The following is an 18,815-nucleotide window of genomic DNA, read 5'->3' on the forward strand; positions in this document are numbered from 1 at the left end:
TGGGCCAAGGTTTGGTTAGAAAAGACTGCCGATCGTAGAAGAAGGGAAATCAAAGGAACTTGATGATTTCCACATTCCTGAGTTCCTGGGAACAAGCTAGAGAATGACCAACACTTCTGTTTTGTCCATTACTTTCTCATCAACATTTATTCAGTTGGTCCCACAGCAAAGGTGAGCAGGAGAGGCCAGATGTGTGAGCGGGAAAGCCAATGGTGGAAAGTCAACTGGCTATTTTTGCATATGGTTATGGGATTCAAGGGTTAGGTCTATCTTAAGCTTATTAAGTCTGTTCCCACGGGTCTCAGGTGTATGATTGAAGTGGGTTATGGGCAATTTCAAAAGATTTATGTACTTTGCAAAACGAATGATTGATTCATTCAAATCTGCATGCAAGTTGTTTCCTTTTATTTACAAACGGAATGAGAAAAGATGTCAGTGGAAACATGGAAATGGTATCTATCAGACCAGGTGGTGAGACTGTCTCAAAACTTGTGAGCTTTTCAGGCTTGGGACCTGCTATATATGAGTTGTGCTATGTTCTCCATTACTCTATAGTTTTGCATTTTGGGCTTTTGAGCACAAAAGAAAGCAGGAATGATTTGCTAATCCTGTGCCCACTCACAGAACAACACTTGGTAATGCTTAAGAAAAACAAATTTAACAAAGTTTAGTGCATTTATGCTCCATGTACCCCACCTGGGCCCCCCACTATCAGCGGTTGTGCCTTCAGCCTCTCTGCCCCCACCCTTTGGAACTCCATGCTGGAATCCCTTCACCTTGCTCCCTCCCTTGCCTCCTTCAAGGCATATTCTCAACACCCTCGTTTATCACTGCACCTTTGGCTACCTTCCTACCCCTACCTTCCCTGCCCTCAAACCCCCTGCTTGGGTCCAAATGCCTAACTGTCCAGCACCTTGGGATGTCCTCCTGATGTGAAAGCTGCTTTACAAATGTCATTTGTTGTTTTTTCATGTCTTTGTCCCAATCTGGCAAACATCAGTATCCTCAAGTTGAAGGCCCTGTGGGTAGACCTCACCCAAACCTCTGTTAGTTATGGGCTTGAGGTTTGCTCCTAAGATGAATGTGAATGTTTTGAGTGGTGGCCTATCTTCCAGTCCAGTAAAAGTCACTGAACATCAACTTGGCACCTGGTGATGGCCTGGTAAAGTTCAGAATTTGATGAGTGAAGAATCACTGACTTGAATCCATGTTCTACTGCTGAACTGTTCAAACCTTTCAAAAAACGGTTGCACACATATAATCCTCCTGAATATTGGTTAGATGTTGGTGAATGAACAGCTGAAACAGTGACTGGTTGGAAGAGAAACAAATGCATGAAAAGTGAATGCTGGAAACATTGTCAGTATATAGTCAATAAAGGTCAACATGGACATCTCTACCTTCAAAAGAGCATTGGTACATTTGATGAGTTCAGAGAAGAGAAATGAGGATGATTGCAGTTGTCAGAGCTTGAAGATAGGAAGAATGCACCAAGAATTTAAGTTGTGTTCACTAAAGAAAAGAAAATTGAGGGGAGCAGGAGCGGCATTCACTTGTTGCACAAACTGCTCTTTGAGGCATGCAAAGATGCTATACCTGTGCATGTTGTCAATGTTGTCTAGCAACCAGTGAGGAGATAGTAAATAATGCAAATGTTGTATTTTTCAATGATTGACATACTAATTGTAGTTACAACAACACAATCTGGTCATGCAGCTGTGCAATGTAGACTTTCAGGAGGTAATGGAACAATTTCTAATCTTACACAGAGATGTGTAAAGAGTATGAAAACCCAGCTGGTCAAGCAAAAGGCTTATAATGTAGACTTCCAGCAGAAAGATTAGAATAATTACGATCCACAATAAAAATGAATTTTGATTTGTGGCAAAACTTTGAAAATGTAAAAGTTTATTCAGTTTCCCCCCCTCTGAAACCCCAAATCAACACAAGGGTATCATACATCTGTTTGTTGAGGTGAAATTTTCCTGCACACATATACAGATCTATTCAAATCTACTTTGCAAAGTGAATGATACAGGGTCTGAGTTTCCTTTGAGAGTTAACCATGAAGTGTGTTATTCTTTCCTTGATAGGAAATGTACTGACCTTTGGGCCAGCGCCTTGGGACATGAAAGGCGCTTTACAAATGTAATTTTGGATTGTATTACTTTGCTTGCCCGTTAATGAATGTTCAAGGCATCACAACACCACAGCTGAGAGACTGCAGCAAGAGATGTGCTCAGGGATGCAAACAATGGAGCTCTGTGTGTAATAAAGGATGAATTATAGGACTATTAAGGGCAGATGGCAGGGAGCATTTTGATGAAGTGATTCAAAATTCTTTATTGAAATATCTGTCTGTTGTTTAGAAACTGAATGTTTAATAGTTGTGGCAAGTCATTATTAGAAATACACTTGGAGCCTATCATTAAAGTACTTCTACCCCATCAACCTTTTCGCTTGATCACTAAACTCCGTTCATATGGTCTCTGATGCATTCGGACAGTCATCTGTGTTATGGATGTGTCTCTTCACCTAGCATCAAAGTGTAATGTAATCAATTTCCTGACAGGATGTTATTAGGATGTTAGGATAATGTTCCAATCCTGATTCTAATCCTGAGTATATATCTAAATTGCTAATGCCGCTGGATTAGGAAGAAGAGCTGATTGCTCAGGGGAATGGTTCTTTGAACATTCAAGGCCAAACAATAGCTAGATGGCTTTCCTGGTGCCAAGACAAATATTGGATGATGTTGTGTCAACCTGGCTCAGTTTGTGGCACTCTCGCTTCTAAATCAGAAGGTTGTGGGTTCAAACTCTCCATCGAGACTTTGAGCTCATAGTCTAGATTGACACTCCAGTATATTACTGAGAGAGCACTGCATTGATGGAAATGCCAATCTTCAGTTAAGACATTAAACCAAGTTCCCATCACGCACGTTCAGGCAAATGTTAAGGGTACCATGGCACTATTTGAAAAGAGAAGGGAGTTTCTCCTGATGTCCTGGTGAACAGTCTGCCAAATAAAATTGATCATTCACCACCTGGCAGTTTTTGAAAATTAACTAGGATTTTTACTTTGGTTGTCACACAGCAAAGTGACAAGTGTATAAAGTGTCGGTGTGGGGAATGGTAGTGAATTTTCTTTTTCTCATTTCCTCCTCCTCACACACACACACATGCACACTCTATGGCTTATAACCTCCCAGCGCACCCTTACATAGGCTCACAAATGAAGAATGAGCATCTGCACAAGGTGCTTGAAAGCAGACAGCGCCCCTTGACCCATACCCCATTTGTGAGTCAGGAGAAGGGATGAAAATTGCCTTAAACCCTAAGTTTATGTTCTGAGTAATGACAGGTACACATTTTCCTCATTTAAAAAGTAATTTGATATTGTTCTGGCTACACTGTAATTTATTGCCTGGTGAAAGATGATTTATGAAGAACTACTGCTGCAGTCTTAACTGGAAATGTAACGTAATTGTTTTGACAAATTTCCATGTCTCTAATCCTCACAATCCTCTCATAGTCAGGTGGTTTCCAACAATTAAGGAAAGAGGCAATGCATTTGTTTAACTGGATACTTCTAGCTCTGCTTTCAAAATATTTAGTACAGTATTTGCAGAATTTCATACCGGCTTCATATTTTCATACAAAGGTTAAGTCTGAAAGGTTTAAAACATTTGAAGTCATTTCTGTAACTATTCACAAGGTACATTTTGACATAGCTACAGAATGAAATAGTGGACTTAAATCTGTTGATGAAAATCATTACGGTTATATTCATTTTTACTGGCCACATGAATTACAATGGACTTTTCTGGTTCTATATATTCCTGTATTTCCATGATTAAGATATAGATTTGAGTTTAGACTGAGTGCTTCCTCTCTTCAATAATATCAAAAAGTTGAAACTTGCCTTTTTTTCAGGGCCTTTCAACCAGTTATCTTGGACTACCATTAGCTGCCACAGGAGATTGCAAAATACCCAGCTGGGGAGGACCTCTTGTAAGTATCCCAGTCTGTAAATAACCTTCCTGTGACTAGATGCAAGGTGGTGCCTGGATTGACTGTTAGAGTGATTAATCTACCTGTTAATGATTTGACTTGTGACTAGTGTGTAAAGTGCTTTGAGATCTTCTGACATGAAATGCACTATATAAATGTAAATTGTATTGAATTGTATCTCTGCCCTTTCCCCATATCCTTTTATAAACCCATTATTCTTCAAGAGTTTGACTAATTCATTTTAAGATGTTCTAATTCATGAGGCTTTAATATCAATTAAACCGTATAATAACATGTTTAGTAACTTATTATGTATGTTATTATTTGTTTAACAACTTATTATTTATGTTATTTAAAGTTATGAAACTTAATAACATGTTTTACATCCTAATAGCCCGTTGTGTAAAAAAAAAGTTCTTCTATCAGCCACTTTCTACTTATGGAATCACAGCACATGTTTCCTGTGCTTCTATTTTATCTTGTGCTATTAATTATCATGTTGAGTTTACACTGCTTTGTTGTATACTTTGAATAATGGAATCTGAAGTGTGGAAAACATACTTTCACAAGACCACAAGTTTGGTCTAGATGAAGAAGACTCGTTGGCCCATCCAATCTCATCCCTCCAAAACATCCCTTCATCACTTCATTAAGCTGCTTTTTAAATTAATCTAGTGTCCGGGTCTCTACCACCTTTCCTGCCAACCTGTTTCAGCTCTTGATTACCCTCTGGGAAAGAAAAGCTTTCTGATACCTGTCCTGAAATTGTCCTTTATAACTCTAAACCTATGTCCTATTGTTGTGCTGCCACGATACATCCTAAAGTATTGATGTGGGTTTACTTTTGTACACCTTTATGAGATCATCATTGAGTCATCTATTCTCCAGACTGAAGAGCCCTGGTTTGTCTATCTTTTGCTCATTCCTTTGTCAACGGGATCATCCTTGTTACTCTCCTCTGCCCCGCTTCTCAGCTGTGCACGGTCTTGTATTCTGGTGACCAGAACTGTACCAGTATTTAAGGTGCAATCTGATGTCTGGGTATCAAAACTCAACTGATTTAGCAATATAGCCCAGTGTTCTGTTTGCCTTGTTTATTTCTGCCTCACATTGTCTTGACATAGTGAGCAGTAAGTCAACTAATGCTGTAGATCTGTAGATCTCTGGTGCTCCCATGCTTTCATTACGTCCTGGATTGACTACGCCAGTTTCCCTTTGTTCTCACCTTCAAAGCCCTCCATGGTCTTGCTCCCCCCTACCTCTCCGACCTCCTAACCCCATATCAGCCTGTCCGCTCCCTCTGTTCAGCGGACACCGGCCTATTCCTGGTCCCCGCATTTCCCGTCCCAGCATTGGCAATCGGGCATTCAGCATCTCTGCCCCCACATGCTGGAACTCTATCCCACAATCCCTCTGCCTCACCCCCTCCTTCAAGTCCCGTCTAAGGACCTTTTTCTTCGACCACCCTCCCACCTCTACTCCCCCAGCTCTCCACCTCTCCTGACCCCAACTTCCAGCTTGGTTACAAAAACCCCTGACTGTCCAGCACCCTGGGATGTCTTTCTGATGTGTAAGGTGGAATACAAGTGTCATTCTTTTGTTGTTGTTAGCAACTTCAGTCAATTTCATGTAGTGTTTACGTTTCCATTCTTGGATAATATATGTAGTATCTTGCTTTTATCAGAATACTATTAAACTTCATTTGCCGGTTATTGGCCTGTGTGCATGCCATATCAAGTTCTCTTTGTAGAATCTTTGCTGCATCCTCTATTTCTACAGTTTCCTCTAATTTGGTGTCATCTGCAAATTTAATTATCTTACACTGGTTCTGTGAATCCAGGTCATTAATATATATGAGGAACAGGAGGGATCCCAGTCCCTGAGGCACCCTGCTTAGTACCTCTCCTCATTTTGCTGTAGCTCCCTTCAGCCAATTCTGAATCCACATGATGTCTTGCCCTTGATACCCAGGAAACACAGTGTTTGGATGGATGTTTCATGGGATACTGTGTTGAATAACTTTTCAAAGTGTAGATACACTACAGCTTCCCACAATCAATTTGGGCTGTGCCTCCTCAAAAAGTCTTATGAAATTAGTCAGACAAAATTCAGTAAGTGTTTTCAGCAAGCTTCACAAGTAAAGCTAGCTGAAATGTTGGGCAAGTTTCCGTACTCCACACGCCTCTGTTTACCTAGCAGTAAGTAGGAACCCAATTGGCAGATTGCTTTTCCGGGGATAATAATCCCTCAAAATAATAATAATAATAATAATTCGGTCACTCAATTTGGTCTTGACTGTTTGTGGGACACTGCTGTGCTCAATTGGCTGCAACGATTCGCCCACAAATACACAGTCAATTCACTTTACAGTATATTCTGTGAAGGCTTTGAGACATCTAGATGTGAAAAGCGCTATATCAAATGCAAAGATTATTTTTATAAAGCTAGCAAGGTGGAAGCACCAATAATAAAGTGTGGTAAGTAGGGTTGGATAATTCCTGTAACTGTGTCACTAAATGTCAGAAGTGCTATAATATTACGATTTGTGGGAAATGTGACTGATCACCTGTTCTGCCTTATTAAAAACAGTTGAGAACCGTTGCAAAGTGAGAAAATAGAGCATGGAAATGTGAGTTAATATATCCTTCTTGTAGTAATTGTAATATAACAGATGATGGATATCTCACACCATGTCTTCTCATAAAATGCCTCAAATGCTTCACCAGTTTTTACTATGAAGTGTAGTAATTGTATATTTGTTGGTGAATTCAGCAGCCAATTTCCCCACAGCAGTGAGCCACAAATAGTCATGAGATCAGTGCCCAGTTTTATTTGGGGGATTGTGGCTGGGACACTGAGAAGCTCCCTTCTCTTTCGAATATGAGTGCAATGAGATCTTTAACCCAACAGACCACCTCAACAGACAGAACAGAGCTCAATCTCATCGGAAACGCAGTAACTCCAACAGTGCATCAGCCTAGATTATGTATAAAACTGCTGACCTAGGGTTTGAACCCACACCCATCTGACCCAGAGGCATGAATGCTATCACCTGAGCCAGGCTGACATCTGGACTGGATAATGAGTGGGCCAATAGAAAAGTGCAGCCGCACCTGTACTGCTACAATGACCCTCGCCTGCTACAAACCCACATAAATGTTGTTTCTGGCCCATGGGCCACTCACGCTGTTTACCTGACATCACTGTGGGTGGAGCGGCTCCAGACGTTCATGGCAAGCGGCAAATGAGCTTCACTCAGAGGCTCCGCTGTTGTGATTGTCTCTGTGTGTCTCTATGTGAGTGTGACTATGTCTCTTCTATAAGTGTGTGTGTTTATGAGTGTCTCTGTTGCTTCTCTCTGCCTCTGTCTCTTTGTGTCTATGAGTGTATGTGTCTCACTCTCTCTCTCTGAGAATGTGTACCTTTTCCTCCCCTGGAAGGGTAATATTTCAAATTCAGTGGTTAAGTGCTAATGGAGGGAAGTGCCTGCCCAATTAGGGCATGAAAGTGCATAAAGTTCCCCTGCAGTGTTTAAATCCATAGCTGCACTTGTGAATGTTCACCACTTAAGGTATGCAAAAAAAGCAAATGGGTAACAGTTTCTTATTAAAATTCCTGTCGGCATTCAGGCATTCCTTGGGCAATCAGCTTGCCGAATTGAATCATTAAAAGAGTTTCTCTTTCCTAGATTTTAGTCAGTTTGTTAGTATTTTCAAATTATTTGAAGAATAATGCCAGCCCCATATTTATGCCCACTATTTTTCTACAAACAAAAAATACAGTCATTCAATTTTATAGTATATCACATGAAGCCCTCTGAAATTTCCTCCTGTGTTATAAAGATATAGACTTATAGACCTGTTTTAAAGACCTTGTATAGACCTCATTGCTGGTCATCAATCGGGCTGGCATAAAACCATAGGAGAGCTAAATAGGTTTGGATAAGGACCGTAACTTGAGTTCTAATGTTTTCTTTGCTGTTGATCCAAATCCATGGTAATCCCTCTGAGAAAGAAATTGGGATCTGATCCTTAGATTGCCAGCAGGTCCAGGGAAATGCCTAACTCCTTGGTCTAACCAGTTCACTTAGTTTTCAGATCATGTTCTGTGACTCTGAAACAAATACCAATGCATCGTTAATAAGATGACTAGGATTTTAACAGTTACCAGTTTACTGTATATTGATACCAAGAGGTGTTCAAAATTGTAAAAGGTTTTGAAAGAATAGTGAAAGATTATATGTGCAGGTTGATGAAATAGTATTAAGGGGGCATAAACTCAGGATTGTCACTGGAAAAGTAAGTGCAGGGGTTGTTAGGATTATCATAACCCCAACCCTAATGGAGGTGGTTATTACAACGTGAAAGAGTAGCTATTGAGGCAGAAACCATAATAGTATTTAAATGGGAATCAAATAAGCATTTGGAGAGGAAGCATGTAAAGGGATACTGAGAAAGAGCAGGAGATTAGAATTTAGCTCCAGTTGTTGAACGAAAACCAGTTGAGGCTTGATGGGCTGAATGACCTCCTTCCATGTTGTAATTCTATGAAATATTGTTCCCATATTTCAGTTAAGTTGCTATCAACCACCAGCTTCTTGCATTGTCTCAATCATAACTAACCCCATCGAATGAAGATCTTCAGTTACATGCAGCCTGTCATGTCATTGAATGAAAGATATAAATAATATCTGAAAGATATAATAATAATAAGGTGTTACCAAAGCAATGTTGGTGAGTTGTTGAAGCATTTTCTATTGTTAGTACACACTGAACCTACAGTACACCTACATGTAGGTGTTGGCCTACGTAGCTGGGATACTGATCAAGTGAAGTATTTTCTCTTGGATGGTATTGACCATTTAGAAAGTTGTTGCAACTGCACCTAGCCAGGCAAGTGGTGAGTATTCCATCACCTGTCTGGCACCTTGTAGATGCTGAAGAGGTTTTGAGAAGGTGAGACACTCATTGTGGAGTACCTGGCCACTGCTTTGCTATTGTAGCCGAGTCCACAGAATGTTGATAGTGGAGGACTCGGCGATCATTGTGCCATTGAAGGCCAGAAAATAATCAGATAATCCCAGTTTTCATCTTTTATCCTAACGTTTGTGGGTTGAATCTAAAAGACATGTATGGCTAGGCAAGACAGGAGCTAAGTGAAGGAACTCAAATAGCAACAAATTGCATTTGTATTGTGCCTTTCACCTAGGATAATGTCTTAAAGTGCTTCAGAGAGACTGAGTGAAGGTTAAGGCAGTAGAAAGGAGGTGATCTAAGGTGTAGTCAGAGGTAGGTCTTGGGAAAATTTTGAAATGGAGAAGCACTCAACAGAAAAAGTTTTCAGTCACTGAATTGCAATACTGTATTAAAAAGTATGTTGGAGACTTAATTCATTATTTGTGATGTGTTACTGAGATAATGCATTGCTTAATAATGCAGTAGTGTAGTACAGAATCTTGAAGTAGGTCATAAATATGGCTATGTCCCAGTAATATTCACAGTACATCTCCAGAAAAAACACTCAGCCGGATGTACTGCTGCTTTTTCTCTTTCAGCTTGACATTAATGTCCCAGATTAATAGGCATTGTATGAGTTATAAGGAAAACCAACCTACAATACAGTTGTAAACCAAAGTAATCTCTAGTGAGGCTCATATGATAATTCCAAATTTGGCACCACCCATTTGGACAAAACAGGTGTTGATTTGTAATGGGATTCCTCAATAAAGCATCCGAGTGGGGCTTCCTCCAGTAACTAGAACTATATCTCTCATAAATGATGGCCTGCCATTCTGCTTCCAAAATAGATTGTGTCAGAGTGGAGATCCTGTGGCTTGGGTCGATGTACTTCTAGTGCAGTATATGGCACAGCCAACCTCTTGAACTTAGTCATCAAAAAAGTGTTGACTGGAGTTGGATTTCATGCCCCCACTCCCCCTATTTTATCAGCTCACCAGCTCCCTCCATGACCCGTAAATGCTATATAATGTTTTTGGAAGGGACACACAAAAATATTGCTTATGCGACCCGTGATGTTTCTCAAATAGGACATCCGGCCCTCAGCAGCCAAAATGTTGGACCACCCTGTTTTTTTACGTCACAAGAATCCCTAAGTTCAGTGCATGTGTTAACATCACAAATACAATTTTCTGTTTGCAATCATCACATTTAAACCAGTATCTTTGCACTTATCAATAAAAAATAGGAATTCAAGAATGAAAAAAACTTCCCTGACAGCATTACTACATGGATTGTCTATGCATACGTCATCACGTTTTTATAATGCTGCACAGAGAAGCCTAATTTTGGAAGTTAATTTGTTAAAATCATATGGAGCTTGACTGTGGGGTTTTCTCACCAGAACGAAAGGCTTCATTTTCTTCCCATAAAGGTCAAATACAGCTCATCGCTAAATCAGAATTACATGGTACCATGAAGCATATTTACATCACCCGTCTGGAAATCCTATATTGATTACTTCAAGTAATCCTATAATACTGTGTAATGTGATCATATAAACTGGCTTGAGTCCAGTTCAAGTAAAACTGATTGTCAAGTTCTGTGTTAGGATTATTTTATGCCAATACTGTGGTACGGATGTAACACACTGACAAAGTATCTTTTATCTTAACTGATAACGGTTGAATTTTCTATTAGATAGATTCTGTATTTTCTATGTCAGTGTGGAACATAGATGATAACTTTTATAATTTACCATTATTGCTACATTATTCACATTCATCAAAGGGGCATAAAACTTGCAATATTTCATAACTGTTTCAATTTGATTATTCATTAATCTCTCCATTTACCACTTACTCCATTAATCTTTTACTCAATTGACTTGACAACAATTATGTGAGAAGTGCTTTAACATATTTGCAAGGAAGAATAACGATTATTTATTGTAAATAAAGTTTTCAAAATCTTTTGTAAATTAAGGAACATGAGTATCTGACTTTTACTGATCATCTGTATATCTGGTACATAATCACATGACTGAATCCTCCCAATTTTGGTTACATGTGTATTTGTTTCCGTCTAAAACCCATCACCATGCTTAAGAATATCCAAACTAGACTGAGAATTCAACATAAGTGCGCAACCTACATTTGGAAATCTCCCTGTGTTTTGTCTGAAAACTATTGCTATTAAAGAGAGAGCTATGCTACCAGAAGCAAAAACACAACACTGCATGATTCATTCAACAAACATGCACTAATAGCCTAAATAATTAAACACATTCGATACAGGTCATCCAATTTATGGGAAGGGCAAGCTAGACACTTTTGCTCCAGTTTAAGCTATTCAACTCACTTGCTCACTCAATCTGTTCACTTTGACTTACTTTGTTACCTCTCACTGACTCAGTTGAACTTACTCAGTTGACTCTGTTGATGTGTCACTCATTCCCTTGACCTCCCATCCATTTTCTCACTCATTCAATTGATCTCACTTGCACAGCTCCAATATATGTATTGTTCAGATCAATGGTAGTTTCTGTGCGCTGCTATAAATTTCTCTGTGTTATATATTGAAGCTGATTTATTCATTTTTGTCACTGATAACTATGAAAGATAATACTAGAAAAGAGTTAGAAGATCATTTTCATGACAGACAGTTTACCTTACCCTAAAAAGAAGTGAAGACTTATGTGGAACAATATTCAGTAATTTAGGGATTACCCATATGGAGAGTTAACTTGTGTGGATTGCTAAAAAAACCCTCTTTCAAAACTGACTCATTTTAAAATAAAATTCTAGAATACAAAATAACTACTGTACTCACTCCCTCTCTCTGATGACTTCTGTAATTCAATGTTAAGTAGCCATTAGTAAAGAAATCATTAGCAAACCTATAAACAAGCAAATATTTGGACTTCCTCTTGAACACATCAAGCCAAAAGCTTTCGGCCAACAAGTCTTCAGGATGTGGCTTTTGATTTTGAACCCATTATTGAGTTCTAATGGAAGGTCATTGAGCTGAAATGTTAACTCATTTTTCTCTCTCCATGGATGCTGCCTGACCTGCTGCGTGTTCCCAGCAACTTCTGTGTTTATGCCAAAACTTGTTTGAGTAATAGGTCAATGGCTTGTTAATGTCATTCCCTCTCTCTTTGAGAACATCAGCAATACTTCTCTGATAGGAAATGAGGCTAGAGGCTTCAAGCAGAAAAGTCGGTCGACCCACTGGACATGGCTTATCTCTGAAAGGGAGAAAAATAATAATAATCCTTGCATTTGATATAGCGCTTTTCACGTCTTCTAGATGTCTCAAAGCGCTTCACAGAATATACTGTAAAGTGAATTGACCATGAAAAGTGCTATATCTTTATTATTATTATATATTTGTGGACGAAACACGGCAGCCAATTGCACACAGCAGTGTCCCAAAAACAGTCGTGGATGAAAATGACCAATCTATTTTGTTTTGGAGGGATTATTATTAGGCGTATGGAGTAAGGAAGCTTACCCAAGGTTTTGCCCTGCCTGGAATTGAACCCAGGTCTCTCGCTTGCAAGGCGAGTGCTCTAACCACTGAGCTACAGGACTCCACAACTGGCAGGACATGTGAAAATGAACACCTTGCACTAGAGCAAAAATATCTAGCTTGCCCTTCCAACAAATCTGATGACCTGGATCTAATGTGTTTAATTATTTAGGTTATTAGTGCATGTTTGTTGAATGAATCATGCAGTGCTGTGTTTCCACCTGTATCAAAATACATAGGTAGCCAAAATTGTCAGGGTTCAGTCTTGTTATTATGTTCGCAATTTTCCACATGGTGAATCCTGATCCCAGATGTACCATTGATGCTGAGTGGATGTCAGGTACCTCAATTTGAAAAATAATTCCAAACTTTATTTAATAATAAATAATTGTCCTTGCATTTGATATAATGCCTATAACACTGACATATGTTAAATCACTTCATATGTAATTGCTGACAAGTATAAGTACTGTGTATTTGTAGGCAAACATAAAAGACAAATTGAGCACAGTAATATTCCACAAACAACTATGAGTGAACAATTTATCTGGAGGATTAAAATAAAAACAGAAGTCATTGGAAACACTCAGTAGGTCAGACAGCATCTATGAAGAGAGGAAAGTAAGTTAACGTTTCAGATCAATGACCTTTCGTCAGAACTGGGGGATGTTGGAAGGGAGCAGATTATAAGGACAAGCAGAGAAGGGGGTAGAGAAAGAAAGACAAAGGAAACAATTAGGTGGAGGACAGGAAATGATAATACAAGACAAAAGAAGGCAATAGTGGGAGATTATAGAAAGAAAAGATGTGTCTGACACCCAGAGGATATGTGAATGGTTATATGGTTCGAATGGTTCGATTTCAAGATCCTCATCCTCACCTACAAGGCCATTCACGGCCTTGCTCCCTCCTACCTCTCTGATCTACTATCCCCCTATCTACCTGCCCGTACCCTCCGTTCCTCTGGCTCCGGTCTGCTCCACATCCCTCGCCCCAACCGCCCTACTATCGGTGGCCGGGCCTTCAGCCTCTCAGCCCCTAGGCTCTGGAACTCTATCCCCCAGTGCCTTCGCAGCCTCCTCCCTTTCCTCCTTCAAGGCCGGTCTCAAGACCTTTCTCTTTGACCGTGCCTTCAGCTCCCCTCTCTACTCTCTACCCCCTCCTCGCTCCCTCCCTTCCCTCCCCTCATCCTGACCATTACCCCCGGCTCGGGTCCTGACCCAACTATAGAGCGCCTTGGGACGTCCTCCCGACGTGAAAGGCGCTCTCTAAATGGAATCTTGTTGTTGTTGTTGTTGTTATAGAAGAGCGGGAGGGGGGAGACGAGGCTGAGAGAAGATAGGAGCTGTGGTTAGGGTCTGAAGTGGTTGAAATCAATGTTGAGGCCAGAGGGCAGTAAGGTGCCTAGGAGCTAGATAAAGTGCTGTTCCTCCAGTGTTATTAGTGGAGGATTGTTGGCCAGGACACCCAACCAGAAACCATCTCTCTTCTTTTTGAATCGCTTCATGTTGATACTCAGTTTGTTTTACAAACTCTCCATGATATAAACACACAAAGGATATTATGAAAAAAAACTGTTGAATTGGGGAGCTGAGTGATTGAGCAGTTTGGATGTTTTACCTTTAAGACCTGGCCATAAAACCAGCTCAGATCCAAATGATCAACGTTATTTCCTTTTTGCTGTAAAGGTCTTACAAGAAACAACAAGTTGTTCAGAACCGTTCAACAACAACAACAAAATTACATTTGTATAGCACCTTTCACGTCGGGAGGACGTCCCAAGGAGTCCTAAAGAGTTTTGGACCTAAGCTGGGGTTCGGGATTGGGGAGGGTGGAGGGCGGGGTATTGATGGGGGTGTTCATGGATTTAGGACACAGCCTCATGAAATTGACGATCTAACTGAGGAATACAGATGGGTTGTTTGGGAAATGGTGCAATTGGGTTGTGCTATTAAGATTGGGTTCCCAGGGAGGGAGGTCACCGATTGTACTGTAATTTGATGTGATGATAATCACTGGTGCACATCTGCTGCCTGATAGCTTTAAGCTACTTACATTTACAGATATTCACTGGCATATTGCTGCTTATTAAAAGCTATAACCCCTAATTTCATTTAAATTCCCAAGGGAAGGCTTACATTGGCAGAAGAAAATTACACTGTTGGAATGAACATTGTACAATGCTTGTGGCATGTAGCAAACAAATGCATTTGAACACATTACTATCCTCACTCAGGACAGGTTCCCGTTCCTGTTTCTACTGCGAATTTTGGGATACATGCAGTTCAAACACCTGGCCCATCCAGATGGTTCAAATTCTAGTTTTTTTTACATTAACAACAAAAAGATGCAGAATATGATTCATTTAACTATCATCACATCAGTATAATTTTGAGAAAACTACATAATTGAAATACTTTTAAAAAAAATTGTAGTATTTCTGTATATTTTAAGAAAATTGTGTAAGCCACGAATGTTGATTATGTTGCCTTGTCATTTATGTTATAAGAATATTGGTTGCTCACAGGCTGTTTGTCCTTGGAATGGGGAAACAAAAGCTAGCGGTAGAAACAGTGGAGGATAAATACTTTTTTTATTGTGCATTCTCTTCCCTAGTAGTGAGATGGTCTTCCATCTGTATATGGGTATTTTTTTAAAGGGGCTGGGGACAGACGTAAAATCTGAAATTCCACATAGTTTTAGCCTGTATTGCCCAGATTTATGGAAAATTCTTAATTCCAGGCTTAATTTGGAAGCCAGTTTTTTGAAGTTCTCAAAAAGACCCGGCTTCCAGATTAAGCCAGGACACCAACCAGAAACCATGTCCCTTCTTTTTGAATTAAATTGATTTTTCCCCCCATAATCTACGTGTTCTTGGAGTAATAATAATCCTTTCATTTGATATATTGTCTTATCACAATATCACAATGTCTTAAAGCGTTTCACAGGATTTTACTGTAAAGTGTTGTGACTGAGTATTTGCAGGCAAACACAGCTGCAGTTTGAGTAAATCAGTGTCCCACAAACAGCCAGGAAGTGTATGACTCATTTTGGACCCTCCCTTGAGACTTGTTCTTCCTCCCCTAACTGCAGCAGCAGTGAAGCATTCCGTGGCTGCATCCTCCAGCAATGTAAGCTTAGCACTTTGTATCCTTTGATCCAAATTCAATTTTGATTTGACAACTCTATCGGAATGAGATAAGCCCAGGTTCCACACTGAATACTAGGACACATCCTCTTTTATATCTGAACGTGGCTTTCAGCTGCCAGAATCCAAAATACACAGCTTCCATTTGCGTCAATGCAATGCGGGACATTCAGCTCCTATTTAATAATTCTTATCAATTGACTATTTTTTCCCATAAATTTGTGCGTAGTGATTCCTCTTTTCCCCAATCCTATTTTATTTTGTTTACAGTTTAATTTCCATATCCTATCCTCTGCATCCTGTTTGCGGACGTGAGGTGTAATCCTTTTTGTGTCAAAACAAACTTAATGTAAAATCAATAAGATTTTGTATTTACTTAGGTCAAGTCTCAAGGCAGGGAGAATTCATTGCAGATGCAATACACAAAATAAACAGTCAATACTCTTTACAGCATATCCTGTGAAGCGCTTTGAGACATCTCGAATTTTTGATATATATCAAATACAGGGATTACTATTATTATTATTATGCCTAAACTGTAGAATATTCCTGGTGATATTATTATTGCCTAGGTGATGAGCGCAGGTATCTTACTCATAGGTAGAGTGTGCTGCATTGTCAGAGGCGCCATTCTTGGGATGAGATGTGGCCCCATCTGACTGTTCAGATGGATGTTGAGCATCGCATGACACTGTTTGAAAAGAGAAAGGAATTTATCCCAGTGTCCTGCCCATTCACTCATTTTTTTATTCACTCACTCAAATTGGTCACTCACTTTATAGATGCTTCTGGGACATCGCTGTGCACGAATTGGCAGTGCTTATGCCTAAAAAAAACATAGTTACTACGCTTTACAGCAATTAGCTGTGAAGTGCTTTGAGATGTTGCAACGTTATGGACACCATATTAAAAGCAAGGATTCTGTATTAGTATAGGTGATGGTGGATGTTTTCTTGCTGTTGGCATGTGAACAAAGGTTGGTATAATCCGCTGACACATACAAATATTTGCTGCCAGTATCTAGAGCCCAAAAGTTGACCTGTAGCATGGTATGACTAAAGCATGATTCCATATTCATCATGATATTGATTTGGGGGTATGATGTTGGCTGTAGTTGGCAGATTGGAGGCAGCTCCTTAGCAGGGCCTAAGCCCCAAGTTCCCCACATCCTACAGTTCTTTGCCTTGCTCCCTCCCTTGCCTACTTCAAGGCTTGTCTCAAGAACCTCCTCTTCCACCCCACCTTGGTCACCCTCTTACCGGTACCTTCCCTGCCCTCCACGCCTCCTGATCCCAACCCGCAGCTCGGGTCCAAATCCCAACGTGAAAGGCGCTACACAAATGTAATTTGTTTTTGTTGTTGTTGTGTTCAGTGAAGTTGATGCTGTCAGAGGATTTGGCATCTTTAGACTGGGATTTTGTGCATCACATTTACACTGAAAGAAGTATAAAGGCACTATGTTGTACATCGTCTAGAAGATATGAAAAGTGCTATATCAATTGCAAGGATTATTATTATTTTTATTATTATGTTTAATTCTAATAACAGAAAGGTATAAATGTTAGCAAAGGCATCCTGTAAAGGCTCAGAGCCAAGAACTTAAAACAAACAAGTGTAGTAAGCTTAGGCTGCCAGATAGAACAAAACTCAGTAATTTAACTGTTTGACTCTCAAACTTTGTTTGGCTAAATATAAAATTATTTGCAAATGGATACATATTCCATTATGTATACAAGCTGGATGTCCTGTGAACAATTTTGTTAAATAACAAATAGAATAACATAAACAAACGGAATCATAGATTTTTTTTATTCACATTGTTCTGAATAAAGGTCATTATTTATTTATTTATTTATGTGTAAAACCATTGTCATGACTTCACAATATTATGGATACAGCCTTTATCCTTAAGTAATTTTCATTACAAATTGTACATTTAGGTAGAACTACCTTCAATTGAACTGTCCTTTATCTGAAAGCAACCCACATTGTACTTTGTTCTTGTGAAATGGCATTGAAAAACAAAAGTTCATTCTTACAATTATTGTTTGTTTAAATGTGCTCATTGTTTTGCAGTGCTTGTCGAGTCTTCTTTTATTGTTGCCTGAAAGATTTACAGAGCACATAGTGTACAGAACACTATTTACAGAGTACATAGAGTAAGCCTGGCTCAGTTGATAATACTGTTGCCACTGAATCGGAGGATTGTCTGAGTCAGAAGCCCCACATTGGTACTTGGAGAACCCACATAATCCATGCCGACATTGCAGCTGGGGATGTGCTGCATTGTCGAAAGTGCTGTCGATCGGATGAAATCCCGTCTGCCAGTTCTGGTGGATGTTAAAGATCCACAGCACTATTTGAAAAGAGAAGGGAGTTTCTCCCAATATCCTGGTCAACAGTCTCCCAAATAAAATTGGTCATTTACTCTATGGGTATTTGTGGGACATTGTGCACAAATTAGCAATTTTAGCCACAAAATACACACAGTTATACTTTACAGCATATCTTGTGGAGTGATTTGAGATGGGTTGACGACATGATAAGGCACTTGTAGGAAAACTGTATCGTAGATCTTGGGCCAGGTTTTGTGGACCATTATAGTGTACAGCCACAGGGATGTTGAACATCTGCCTGAACAGTCAGATGGAACGTCAGCTACACATCTCGTCCCAAGAATGGCACCTCTAACAATGCAGGCTCCCTCCCTATGAGTAAGATAAAATTGAAATATTTTTCAAGACATCAATGAAAGTCAGTGAATTTTTTTTTGGTTGTGGGGATGGGGGTGGGGGTGGGGGGCGGTGCTCGGCCAGGTGTCTAACACATGCCGAAACCTATCACCATGCTTAAGGGTATCCAAATCAACCTGAGATTACCATGCAGCCCAGCTACACATAGAAATACCAGAGAGATTGTTGGAATGGAATGTGCACTCTCTTCCTGGGATGCATCCTGCTTACCCAATTCCAGAAAGTGTTAAACCCAGGTTGGGTACTGCTGGAGTCTAACCAGTTAAAACTGCATAGCTTGCCACTGATATTGCTATCTGGCAAGCTTACCCACTGCTTGTCCAGTTAGAACCACCCTAGCCGTTACAGAAATGCAGCTGGAGATTTAATATACATGTAACTATTTATCTCCAATGCAGACTTCAGGACTGTC

General features: G+C 39.8%; 1 protein-coding gene across 3 annotated transcripts in view; it reads left to right on the forward strand.

Annotated features, from left to right (window-relative positions):
* mctp1a (multiple C2 domains, transmembrane 1a) overlaps nt 1-18,815 on the forward strand; it is a 251,498-nt gene that overhangs the window by 25,089 nt on the left and 207,594 nt on the right. For all 3 annotated transcript variants that reach the window (XM_007893071.2, XM_007893072.2, XM_007893073.2), the window contains exon 2: nt 3,936-4,013. The gene's annotated coding sequence lies outside the window, so the exon portion shown is untranslated. The remainder of the gene's footprint in view (nt 1-3,935; nt 4,014-18,815) is intronic.

Source organism: Callorhinchus milii, unplaced genomic scaffold (assembly GCF_018977255.1).
Source record: "Callorhinchus milii isolate IMCB2004 unplaced genomic scaffold, IMCB_Cmil_1.0 Scaffold1, whole genome shotgun sequence".
NCBI classification, from domain to species: Eukaryota; Metazoa; Chordata; class Chondrichthyes; order Chimaeriformes; family Callorhinchidae; genus Callorhinchus; species Callorhinchus milii.